This window comes from Empidonax traillii, unplaced genomic scaffold (genome assembly GCF_003031625.1).
Source record: "Empidonax traillii isolate 1590-97213 ecotype Southwest subspecies unplaced genomic scaffold, ASM303162v1 scaffold379:size601899, whole genome shotgun sequence".
Taxonomy (NCBI): Eukaryota; Metazoa; Chordata; class Aves; order Passeriformes; family Tyrannidae; genus Empidonax; species Empidonax traillii.
Genome location: NW_020955572.1, coordinates 341,992 through 355,192, shown reverse-complemented (window position 1 = coordinate 355,192; position 13,201 = coordinate 341,992).

The following is a 13,201-nucleotide window of genomic DNA, read 5'->3' as shown; positions in this document are numbered from 1 at the left end:
ATGCACCTAAAATCCTGTAGTATCCTCATGGAAACAATGCTTTTTCGATGATTTTTACATTGTGGGAGAACAACAAAGAATGCTGGACTAGCTACAGCTCTAGAACACAGATGAGGTTTTTTATATTTATAAATCAAATAGACCATGATAAGAGACCTCATCATGAAGTACTTTTCCGTTATGGATTCTAACTTTTTTCTTTCTATTTTCTTTAATTTGAAATAAAGAATTTTACCTATTGATGTAGGTAGTTAAAAATTTTCATTGTTATGATGTCAGCAAAGGAAATGATGTTGTGAAGACACAATAAAAAAATCTTTGGGCTATTTCTAGTAATCATAATAGTAATTCAATGTTTGTCCTTTTAATGTGAATATTCTTTGAGATTGCTGCATCATTGAAATAATGTTTTTTTAAAGTGTGCATTCTAGAGTAGGTAAATCCTGAATTTTCTTAGTCAGCTTGACCTGTAGAAACATAAAAATATTTTAGTGTTAATCTGAGTCTACAACTGTTTAGAAAATGGGCTGATCCATTACGTCTTTAAAAGATTTTTTTTTTTTTTTTAGTGTTATAAAGGAGGATGTTAACATTTGGGAAATTTACTGAGAGCTAAGTGAACTTAGTGTGTGGTAACGTACCATAATGACTGTTAATACTGAGGGAGGGAGAGGCAAGCAGGGAGGGGCAGCTCTCAGTGTTGTTTACAGAAAATCAGACTCTCAAATTCTCTGTTGCAAAGGGCATGTTAGTATTATGACTATGTATAATCACAATGGAAGTTCTGCTGAGAATGTTTCAAAATACTTTTATCATCCTCTGAATTTCCATGTGAAAAATGTAGGTCATCTCCATGAAATCTTTGAGTTGAGTGATACAAAATAAATGCCACAAGGTATCAAGTACATTTATCTTGTCAAAATTCCAAACATCCACTGAGAATATGCTATTCTGCAATGCAACACAAAATTTTCCACTGTGATTTTATCTTAAAAAACCATTGATGTCTTTCTCTTCTAACAATTTTATTTGTATTTTTACTGTTCTGTTCAATTCACAATTTGTTAATTTTGCTCTCTATGGAAACTTACACTTGGATATTGCAAACTTTTTTAAACAACCAATATTTCACATTTGAGGGTGCTTCAGGTGATAATGTTAATTTAGTAAAATAGGTAAAGACTTAATTTCATACGTAGTATCAGTCATTAAACAAAATTGTTTCAATCTGCAAGCCTTTTTTGAGAAAGCCTAATGCTTTTCAGAAGTGAAGGAAACTTTCTGTGTTTGCTTTTAGTGAAAAATGTATGTGAGAATTGTGTTTGCACTGAAGAAACATCAGATTCTAGGGGGCAAGGAGTGGTGTTAAATGTCAGAGCTCTAGGGCAGTTTTCAGGTTAGATAGTTTATGTATGGAGTAATACCAAGATGAAAGTTTCTGGAAGCCTAGTGAAAATATGTGTTCTAATGAAAAAAGCATTATGAATAAAAAACAGACTGTCTGACTTTGATTTGATTTTATTTCAGGAGAAGCATTGATCCAGAGTCTTTCTTGATGTTGTTTTGGCAGAAATAGGAATGAGAGGCTGTTGGGTTTGCCTTTCCAAAAGGGTCCTTGGTCATAGGATCTCCTTTGCTGAATAGACTCTTACACAGGCAAGGTGGTTAGTTTCCCTCTTGAAAAGAGAATTATCAATCCCTCAAGCTGTATTTGTGTGTTTACCTCTCTTCCTTTTCTTGAGCACAGTGTATAGTCTCTGTTTTATGGGAAACCTCATATTCAGTGCTTTTATTTAAAATCTAAAAGAAAATGGCCTTGCAAGAGCAAGATTGAGAAAAAACAGTTTTAGAATCCTTAAGCTTCAATTGCTAAAAATTATTTGAAATTATGATGATGTGCCTTCCTAGAGGACTTCTGAATCTCAGAATAGGATTTGACTATGGAGTAGAACCACTGAGGGTAAACAGAAAAATTGAAATGGTTAGATTAAATATGGTGGTGTTATTGTTTCTGCACACAAGAGAAAGCCTTTCTTTTTATTTTTACTTTTGGTCATGATCTTCACAGCTATACAATTGCAGAAAATATCCCAAATGTGTCCTTTAAAATCCCTTCTTCTATGTGAAGCTGTTGAGTGAAAAACAGCTGTTTGCATCTTAAGCGAGACTGATCGTTTCCAGTGAAAAAGTAGTCTCTGGAAATAGTGTTCAAATGAAAAATGTACATTATTGCCAACATCCTCAGTGCTTGATGTTCCCTCGAAAAGGAGGGCTACAGTTGCCTGTTATGACACTTCATTAAATACTTTGCTCTGATGCAAGCCATCTGAGGAATACCTCAGAATTTGTTGTTCTGTTTCCCACTTCATTTATTCAAATATATAAGAAATACAGTGGAAATCAGACATGAGTTCATAGCAAAATTTATGGTAGAATAACATCAGGAGTGCACATTGAAATGGATCCCTGGCATAAACAGTAGAGTTCTGAAAGACCTACAGTTACCCCAGCCCACATTCACATCTTGCTTGCTTTGTATTTGGTCCTATTTCTTCACTGAATTAAATTCCCACCCAGAAAATAATTTATTAAGATGCTTTTTAAACTTGGTTTCATCTTTCCCAGTGGAAATTCCTTTTGAGTAAAATGATCGCTTTTAGACAATTATAATTAACTGCTCTTTAATTAGGTATGAAGAACAGAGAAACTTTGTTTATACTCACTTCAGCTAAATCTTAGTGGCTAACATGGCATGGTTTTTGACATTGTTTCTTTTGATTATTCCCTTATGGACTCTGAAATAAATTGCTTTGAAGAGGATATGTTGGATTGACTGAGTATCAGTGAGTTTTATATTGGTTAACTGGCTTCTCTTATTTCATTAACATGCAGAAATTTCCATTCTATTCCTACATGTCTCAAATACACTTCAGTGCAAGAGTAGCTCGCCAACTAATATTTCTTTCTCTAGAATGCTGCTACCATTGCACACACAGTAGTACAGATTGCAAATGGGTAGTCTCACTAGCTTGTTTTTAGAATTAAGGGTCAAATGTATAATTTAAAAATGACAAAGTACCAGTGATTGACCTGCCTCAATATACTTTCAGTGCTTCCTTGCTCATTTTTATTGTGCCATGTTTGAGGGTCAAGATTATGTTTCCTTCTATGACAAGGTGACCTGCTTGGTGGACAAGGGAAATGCAGTCAAGGTTGTCTACCTGGATGTTAGTAAAGCCTTTGACACTGTCTCCTACAGCATTCTTTTGGGGAGAATGGCTGCTCAGGGCTTGGATGGGTGCACTATCTTCTGGGTAAAAAACTGGCTGGATGGTGAAGCCCAAAGAGTGCTGGTGAATGGAATTAAATCCAATTAGTGCCCAGTCACCCCAGCCCTGCTTATTATCTTTATCAATGATTTGGATGAGGGAATCGAGTGCACCCTCAGCCAGTTTGCAGGTAACATCAAGTTAGGCGGGAGCACTGATCTACCGGAGGGTTGTTAAGGTTGTCTGCAAAAGGATCTGGACAGGCTGGATCAGAGGGCTGAAGCTGTATGAGGTTCAGCAGGGTCTTCCAGCTGTGTCACAAGAACCTACACAAGGCTGGGTGGAGAGTGACTGGAAAGGTGACTGAAGGAAAAGGGCCTGGGGGTGCTGGTCAACAGCCTGTTGTAAATGAGCCAGCAGCATGCCCAGGTGGCCAAAAAAGGCCAACGGCATCCAGGCTTGGATCAGAAATAATCTTTTAGACTCATTCAACAAGTACAAGGTGTTATAAACGTGTTAGTCTGTCCCCTGTGAAATTTGATGGGTAATTTACCTTGGCTCAACTTATGTAAGTATAATTAAATATACACTTCCAATATTCACTAGTATCTACCTTAGATTCTTTATATTTGATTTTTTTTTTTTTAGGAAACTTTTCAATTTGTCAGCTGTTTACTTCAGTTTAATTCTGAGAATTATTTCACGTTTCTACCATCTTAGATTGGTTTTTAAACATGGAGAGTGTCCACTTCCTCTGCTGAATTCTGCCTTCATGCTTTTTGGTCAGAAGGAATTGCTACCTCCAGACTAGTGATAGAAAATCAGTATATATTGAGCATTACCCATTTAAATAGAGTAAACCTGGGCTAAAGGGAGTCTCCACTAAGACATTACTCTAGACAAACTGGTGAATGAAACAATAGTCAGAGTCTTCAGTCACCACAGCATGACAAAAAAGAAACAAAAATTAAATAAAGAACAGGACTAAACAGCTGATCTTTCATAGGGTTTTCACAAGAAAAAAAACCAACTAGAAATAGAAAATTAATTACAGGAGTGAGAGAAATCTAGTACAGAAGGAAATGGGAGATAAAAGACTTCTAGTTTCTTAATCTAGTACATTTGTGTTGTAAAGAACAAGTGAGTGTTAGGATAAAACTAAGACAGAAAAACACAAAGTTTGTGGTGGTTTTGGCTGTAATAGAGTAAATTTTCTTCCCGGTAGCTGGTATGGGACTGTGTTTTGGATCTGTGCTAGAAACAGTGTTGTTGACACAGAGATGTTTTTGTTATTTCTAAGTGGTGCTTGCACGGATCCCAGGCCTTCTGCTCACCCCAGCCCAGCAGTCAGTAGGCTGGGGGTGCACAAGGAGTTGAGGGGGGAATACAGCTGGAACAGCCAATCCTAACTGACCAAAGGAATATATATCACACCATAAGGCATCATATCATACTCAACAATATGTGCTGAGGGAAGAAGAAGAAGCGGGGGAACATTCAGAGTGATGGCTTTTGTCTTCTTGTTACGTTGCCTGTGTAATGGAGCCTGCCTTTTCTGGAGGTAGCTGAACACCTGCGTGATGCTTAATTGCCAGCTGGGATTAAATCAGGATAATGTTTTATTGCTTTGTCTAGATCTACAAGCAAAGAAAGAACTAGAACAGTTAAATCATGACCGGGAAGATGGCAGAGTACATCATCTTTAAATGCTGTCTACCTCTGAGACTCTGTAGAAGAGGATGACAGCTGCTGCAGTCAACTGAGGAAGGAATAGCTCCAGTGCCTGAGGATTGATGAAGTCAGATCATGAGGAATAATTATTCAATTTTGTATCACAGGAGTGTTTCAGGGAAACTGGAGATGGGAATAGTGGTTGTGGCTTGGCACTCCAGGAAAGCTGCAGTGACATTTATAGAGGTAAAAGCATTTTACTGAGGTTTATTTAAATGTCATTAATGCTGTTATTTTCCCCATTTTTCTATTGATCACACTATATCACCTAACTGCTTTTGGCTTAGATTGGTGGGTGAATGGCAAAGCTTTCCAGATTTGAAACTAACTTTTTTAACACTTTTTTTTTTTTCTGCACATAAAGGACTTAGTCCTTTTTACCTTATTTTATGAAGTCTACAGGCTACAGAACTCTTCTCGTGGCCTGTGCCAGGACCATATGTCATTCGAGATCACATGATCCACATGGGTAAGCTCTGGTCTGATTTATAGAGCTATTAATAAGCATTGGATTTCTACAGTAACTTTATTGCTGTATACCACAGCAGGGCCTAATGGCCATATCCAGTCAATCTGCCTTTTTCCAACGTCTGTTTTTCATCCTACAACCCTATCCAAAGGACCTGTAATGCAATTTAAAAAAAAAAAAATTGCTAATATTAAGTCAATGATTAAAACTGGAAAGAAATTTGTTCCCAAAGTGACTTGAAATAACATTACTATGTGCTGCAAATACATAAATAACAAAGATATAACATTTTGGGCTAAAATATTATTAGCTTTTTACTTAATTGTGTGATGGATTTAACCCAAAAATCAAGTGGAATTTTGATTTTTTTTTTTTTGCCATTCCTTCACAAGACAAATCTTATCCAAGAATTTACGCACATACAAAAGATGGGAAAATGCAATCTTTGGGACATCTGTGGAAATCAGATGTGCAACAATACCTTCCATTGGATTTCCATATATTTCGTATCTTTTACAAAATAAATTACCACCAGCTTTCTTGTGGAATTTAGTTTGACAAATACCTAACAAAAAATTTCTTTATGTGCTTCCTTATCACTCCACATTTGCTTTAAAGCTTCTATCAAAAGGAAAAGTAATTAGGTTTGTTTATATGCAGAGAAATCTAAATGAATAAACAAGTGGTTGTGTGGTTTTGGGAGTTGTTGGGGTTTTTAAATTTTATTTCTCAGAAACAATATTTCACTAGCATTTCCTTTGATTTTCTAAGTTTAAGCCCAGCAATTTACTTTTTCCCTAAAATGCAGTTTATCCATTTGTACCATCAGAAACAAAAATATTTCTCCTACTGGCAGTCAATCTATCTTTCCTCCAATTTTAGTTACATACAGTTTTCAAGGAAGCCATATTTTTATCTGAAGAGCAGTTTTCTTAAATCTGAATTTACAGCACGATATGATTTAGTAATTTACTTTTCTCCTGTCTTAAATATTTATTTAATCTGAAGATTTATTACTGTTATGCCTTTTATTCTTAAGCCTGCACTTAACTTGGACTGCAGAAGGTCCTTTTGTTTTTCTCATTTCCTCTAAATTCAAAGATAGTCCATATTTCTTAGAACTTTAGTTCCTTATTTATCTGTCTGCCAATCATTGTGTCCCTTGGGACCACTAGGAAATCAAGTCTTTTTAGTTCTCTGAACAGCTAAAGTAATGAAGTTCTGCTCTGGGGTTGTGCAGGTCAGCATTTGACCCTTGCAGTTTATCACCCAGTATCCTTCCGGAAAGAAAAAGCTTTAGCACCATTTATCTACTTATTTTTAACACCCAGATCAAAGCCAATATAAGACATCTCTGAAATTTAGTGTAACCCTCAAGTCCTAAAGGAAAAAAATGTCAAGTTATTTGCAGAAAGCACTTATAAATGCATTAGTAGATTCAAAATAAAATATATTCTTAACTGAGACAATAAGCTTTATTTTGTTTGAAGGAACTCTTCACTTCCTCTGTCTCATTCCCTTATAATTCCTTAAATATGTGTTTAAAGAAGTGCTATTGCTGCATGTAGACACGGTGCTGGAGGGGTCTTGAGGCATCAGTGATGTAGAAGAATAAGACTGAGATGGGAAGGGTTGTAGAAGTCCACCATCATTAATCATCATTAATGGGAAAGTGAGAAGCTGTCATTGCACAGTTGCAATGGTTTGGACTTCTTGTTTAAACATTGCGGGTTTTTTTGGTGGTTTTTTTTTTTTTTTTTTTTTTTTTTTTTTTTTTTTTTTTTTTTTTTTTTTTTTTTTTTTTTTTTTTTTTTTTTTTTTTTTTTTTTTTTTTTTTTTTTTTTTTTTTTTTTTTTTTTTTTTTTTTTTTTTTTTTTTTTTTTTTTTTTTTTTTTGAGAAGCTGAGTAGTGTCTCTGTTATGCTGGATGCAAGAAGTAATGCAGCCTTGAACTCCCCTCCTCTTCCAGCTGCACTGGGATGCAGCCACACAAAGCTGAAAACAAAGAGAAACTTCCTGTGGTTTGGCTATGGAGCACTGCTTCATTTTCTTGCTGCCTTTCTGCATTTGGCACACATAAAAGTTAAATGCTCCTCCACTATAGCCATTCTTGGGTCCTAACAACCTGTCAGGAAAAGGCCTAAAAGGTACAACCCCCCTACCCTTTCTCTAAATCAACACCTACAGCAGTGCATTTGGAAGAAAAGACAAGAAAGTTGTGTCCCAGTGAGGGAAGGGATTTGAATGGCCATATGGTAAGGATCCAAAGGGCTTTGCAGCATAATCCATGTAGAGAATTGGCAACTTCAGTCAATATCCTTTGCCAAAATAAAGTAAAAGCCAAAAACATCGCTTCTGTGGTCCAGGCTGCTGACCTGAGCATTATGCTCCAAGGTAAGGGATTTTAATTTCTAAAAGGATTTATGATTGTATCGTAGCTTTATTTGCTTTCATGTCCTGGGATAATGAATTTGTACCAATGAATTGCAATTTGTTATGATTTGAAATAGTAGGTGGAGTGAGTTGTTTGCTGCTTTCTGTGTGCTAGTCCAGTGTCTAAATGCACTCTTTTCTCTTGAGGATTACATTGTGGTTTTGGTGCCCAGTATAAAGAGGAATTCCCACATTCCTGCTTGAGAGAAATTACTCCATTTATTTCTGATTAGGAAGATGGTGAGATACCAAATGGATTAACCTTCATTTTAATGTCATTTCCACCTTCTCCTTTGTACTCTAATGACTAGGGGAAGGGGGTCCTCAACTCTGCTGGCCAGTGGCCTGTGGGGCTGTTTGTGCTGATTTGGATGAATATGAAAGGAAGAGAGAGACGGAGATGTGATCATGAATCCCATCCCCACAGGAAGAGGCAAATCAATTACAAGACTCAAGGACACAAGTTACTGAATTAAACATCTGTTTACACCTACACACAAAGGAGCAACCTTGGCTCATGCTTGTACAGGGTCAGGATGGGAAGATAGTTGATTTTCTCCTGGAACATAAGAGGAAGAAATGAACACAACTAGTGTTCTGGCTGAATGTTCTGTTTGGATGTGGGGAGGGAAAAGGGAAAGTCTTACCAGGAAAAAATAGTGATATAAAGCATGGATTAAGCTGTTCAAGAGTGTTCCTCCTTTTGAAAGAAGTGAGAACTTCAGCACAAATAAACGTTGTTGCACTGTTGCTGCCTCCTTAGGCAAATTGCTTTCGCCATCCTAGTGAAGCACTCTTCACTCCTTCTAATATCTTCCCTCTTTTTATGCTTGGAAGGATCCTACGCTACCACTCATTAAATCCCTTTCAGAGACTGCTTTTGTTTTTTGGCCCCACTCACAGGCAAGGTTAAAATGAGAAAAAGAGTTGTTTTTTTTTTTTTAACTGATCAGATTGGTAAACAGAACGATTGAGATCTATGTGAAATTATTTTCCTTCTGAAAGGTGCTGATGACCACAGTTGCAGACCTGCTATAAAGTGCAAATATCAATACACCAAATAGTTGTTGCTCTTATTTCAGCTGCAGGTTGCTTGCAGAGCATAAAAACTAAGTTACTGTTTGCCTTTACAAAGCAGTCAAGTAAACTTTGTAATGACAGATTATACAAATCTTTTTCCTACTAGTGCACTCTGCTAACAGGAATTGCTCCTTTAACATGCCACCTTGAAAAAAAATACTGGTCTTCCTACCACCTTCGCATTCTGTAGCAAAATCTCTGTTCAGTCATTTAGAGTTCGTTGAATGTGGACTAAGCCAAAGGAATTAGAGAGGGCATCTAAGTAAAATGTCTAATTAACAGACTTCATATAAGAATTTGCCAGGATCCAATCTCCATGGAAATTGTTTTTATGAAACGTATCTAAGAAATATATTCAGATTACCTAGGTATGACAAAGAAATTGAGACTCACTGTGCAAAAGACTCATGTCATCTTCACAGGATATGTCCATAAACACCGCATGGCTATAGCCCAGATTGGTCAACACCCAGCAAAGGTGCAAAGCCATTATGAAGCCACAATCTAAAAGGCTCCTTATTCATGTTCAGAAGGCTACAATTCTGGATGCTTTTTTTTATAGGCAGAGGTGGTCATTCAGTATCCACAGCCCATCATAAGCACTAATGATTTGCATTTCCTATGTCTGTGAGGTAGAATGCAAATGGATTGGGAGTGGGAAAGCTTTAGGACGACAGTGCATCTTCTTGGTCTGTTGCTCTGATCTTTGCATTTGATTTACTTCTTGAAAACAGGCTATTTGTCTCTAAGGCCTGCAGTATTGCAATTAGATGCATGAGCAGTGACTGAACCTCACGACAGACATTCTTACTGTGACTCCAGGCATATTTTCTTGACCATCATTAATGCTACTGTAAAGTCACCCAGCCAAAAAAGACATCCTTGCAAACTGGGGGCCAGCATCTCAACACCATAGGATATATAAGACACATAAATAGATAAAGAAAGCCCCAATATTGACTTAAAGTCAGATTGCAAGAAATAATATTTACACCTTCCAAACATACTTTTAGGCATTCTTTGGCTAGTAGACATTTATTATCTTATAAAATGGATTTGGTTAAAGCGATCGCCAGTCTTTCATAAATTTTTTTGTGCTGGTGTGGGTTTTACAAGTCTTAACTAGACAATGAAACAGCTTTACTATTTGTTCTGTAGACGCAAATTAGATGAGTGTATCACTCCCAGAGATCATCCATGAAGTTAGAGGAAAAGTAATCTGTAAATCATTCTAGAATACATAAATGCGCTGCTTTAATGTGGAAGCCTTAGGTGGTATTTAGGCCACTCCATGACAGTAACACCGGTCTCCCTTTCATTGTCTGTGGAAGCAGTATGAATTTTACTTGAATTTTCTTTTAATGAGTGCAAAAGATTTAACTCAGGGTGCTGAATAAACATAACTAAGAACAACTTTGCAGGCAGTCTTCAGATAACTGAAGTCTCCTAACATCTCATTTAATTGTAAACAGGGTAGCAGATTGAAGCAGAAGTTTATAAACCTTGGCCTGAGGTATGCCATTTTCTTTTTTCAAATGCATCTTTGGCTAGGGAAGAAAGAATAACCTAGGTATTTTTAACAAAAGAACTTGGAAATTTCTGTCCCTCCATCTGTTAACCACTTAAATCATAATCCTATGTGTAATGCTATTACAAATGCATAAACAATCACTTCAGCCTTAAGCTGCATGCACTGCTTAAACAACTTAGGAACATATTACTTCACTAGCAGTGATTACGGCTTACAAAACAAATACAGAGCTGCAGCTTCCTATTTCTCTTCATTACATATGCTGACAGCTTTCAGATAATAAGTACTTTGTTGTCATCTCTGAAGCAGCCAGCATTAAAATGAACATAGTGACTTCCCCCTTCTACAAGTGAGGCTGTATTGGACAAGCTCCAAATGGCCTGGATGCCCTGCTGTTTGTGTCTAATTGTTTTCTGTGGGGAAGACAGTTTACTGAGGGCATTTCAGGAAAGGGAAGCCAGCAGCCAGTGGCTCATTGAGTTTTACACTAGACAGCACGTAGATGAGCTAACACTGTTGGCTGGGTTAAGAATTACTAAATGTTGCAATCAGCTGCTGCAGGCATGGAAGTGATAGGAGAGCTGTTGAGAATAAAATAAAAAAATTACCTTTGATTTAAAAAAAAAAAAAAGGGCAACCCAAAACTGAAAAGGGCTTCTTATATTTTGCTAGGGGTTTTTTTTGACTATAAAAATCTGATGGTGGTGGATTAGAAATAAAGCAGTGAACATCTGTACTGAAATGGTGTGCCTCAACTGTTTCAGTTGTGGCTTCAATCACGCTTTGTCTTTGTGTCTCTTAGATATGAAAAAGTAAAGAATGTGATTTATTTTAAGCTTATTTTTTGTATTACACTGCAGACTACATTGGGAGAGAATTTAGCTGTGAGATGAAGGTGCTTATGAGTTATATGGTGTTTTTATTAGTCATTTAAATCTACCCTAAATATGTCAAATACTTGAGAAGAAATTAGATTATAGAATGCAATGCTGCCTGAAATTAATTGGATTGCTCTTTCTGGCTAGTACATACCCAGCATTTCAGAATTAGGAGACCTTACCAGCTATCACATCATTTTTATTCTACTATTCTATTTTCTTCTTCAGGAAGAAAACAACTCTTGCTGTTTTTTCATCTCCTAGTTGGTTTTCAACTTTAAGCAAATGAGTTACTGAACTGAAATAACCAGATAGCAGAAGGAACTACTGGGGCCAAAAGCTAGTTTAACACTTCAACAGATTCTGCTTTGAGATGATTAGTCAGTGACTTCCTCCAGCTGAGTAGTTCTGCTTCCCTCAAAGCAGTAGCAATGCACTTTTGCACATACAGATGGTTTTTAATACATGATAACAAACTTAGAATTTTATAGAAATTGTTTTAAGTTCTTTTTTTGTTTTCTTTTATATGGAAAGTACATGCATTAAATGGTTCATCGTTTTTTTCTTTTGTTTTATAGCTTGTTTAACTTTAAGCATTGTAATAGCTGTTGCTGTCCTTTGTCGATAGTATTTCGATGGTCTGACTTTGGTGCTAGCTCGTCATTAGGCAGAAAGCTTCAGTCTTGCTCTTCTGCTATAAGTGATGATCACAAGTTTGGCTGAGGCTCAGCAAGCTTTATTATTGTAAGGATAATCCTTAGGTGGTTGTTCTTCTGGGGTGCCAATGTATATATGCCTGGCAGACAGAGGTGTTCTTTTGGTCAGTACAGTGTTACATGATTTCTTTCTTCAGGGATCAGAAAGGTGTTTGCTGACCTAAACCTCCTGTGCAACCAACTCCATCTGCACCGTAGCCCTCCCTTAGCATTGGTCATGACCTGTCCCCTGATGTGCATGTTCACATTCTGTTCTTATCCTTGGCCACGCAGCATCCCATGCTTAATAAATTTATCTCAATTATTTACTTTTGACGAGAATGTGTATCTTGTAACATTCTTCTGACCTTGCTAGCACTTTCATCTCGTATAAACAGTTTATCTATCAGTCACAGCTCTGTGCAGTCCCTTTTGGCTGACACTTACGGCAAAGGTTTTATTTGAGCAGTGTGTGGTCTGAGCTATGTTCCAGTGAAACTGATACCAGTGATAAGGAAGTATACCCTAAAATGGGTGTTGTAGTTATTTAGGATGGTATAACTTTAATTTAGGATGGTTTGATTATAATTAAAACTCTAGGCAAATAATAATGGTATCCACAAAGTAATTGGAATACTTTCTTTTTGTTAAAAGTAGAATGAAATTTATTTACTTATGGTTTTCTATTTGACATAATGGGAGCATCTCTGTTTGTCGTGCATATTGCCATGACAGATACTGTATGGCAGGATTAAAAAGGGATACCATCAGTTCATTTTAAAATAATAGTTAATAGTTATTTGCTAGCTCTCTGTAGAGCAGCACCTCATACCACTGTTAACTGGGGTTTTTCTTCATGTACACTCTACACCATGAATGTTTATTTAAGCATATGCATTAATGTATAAATCATATACAAGCCTAATAAAAGATTCTCTCATACATTTCCAAGTCTCAGCTGAAAAGAAAGTGATAATGTATGCTCATCAGAAAATTCTGTAATATGACAAATAATAAAGAAGCTCCCACATTGATAACTCATTAACTTTATTGATGTTTGGCAGTATGGTTGACTAAATACCTGAGACGTAATCTGAACATGATTTTAGAGATAGA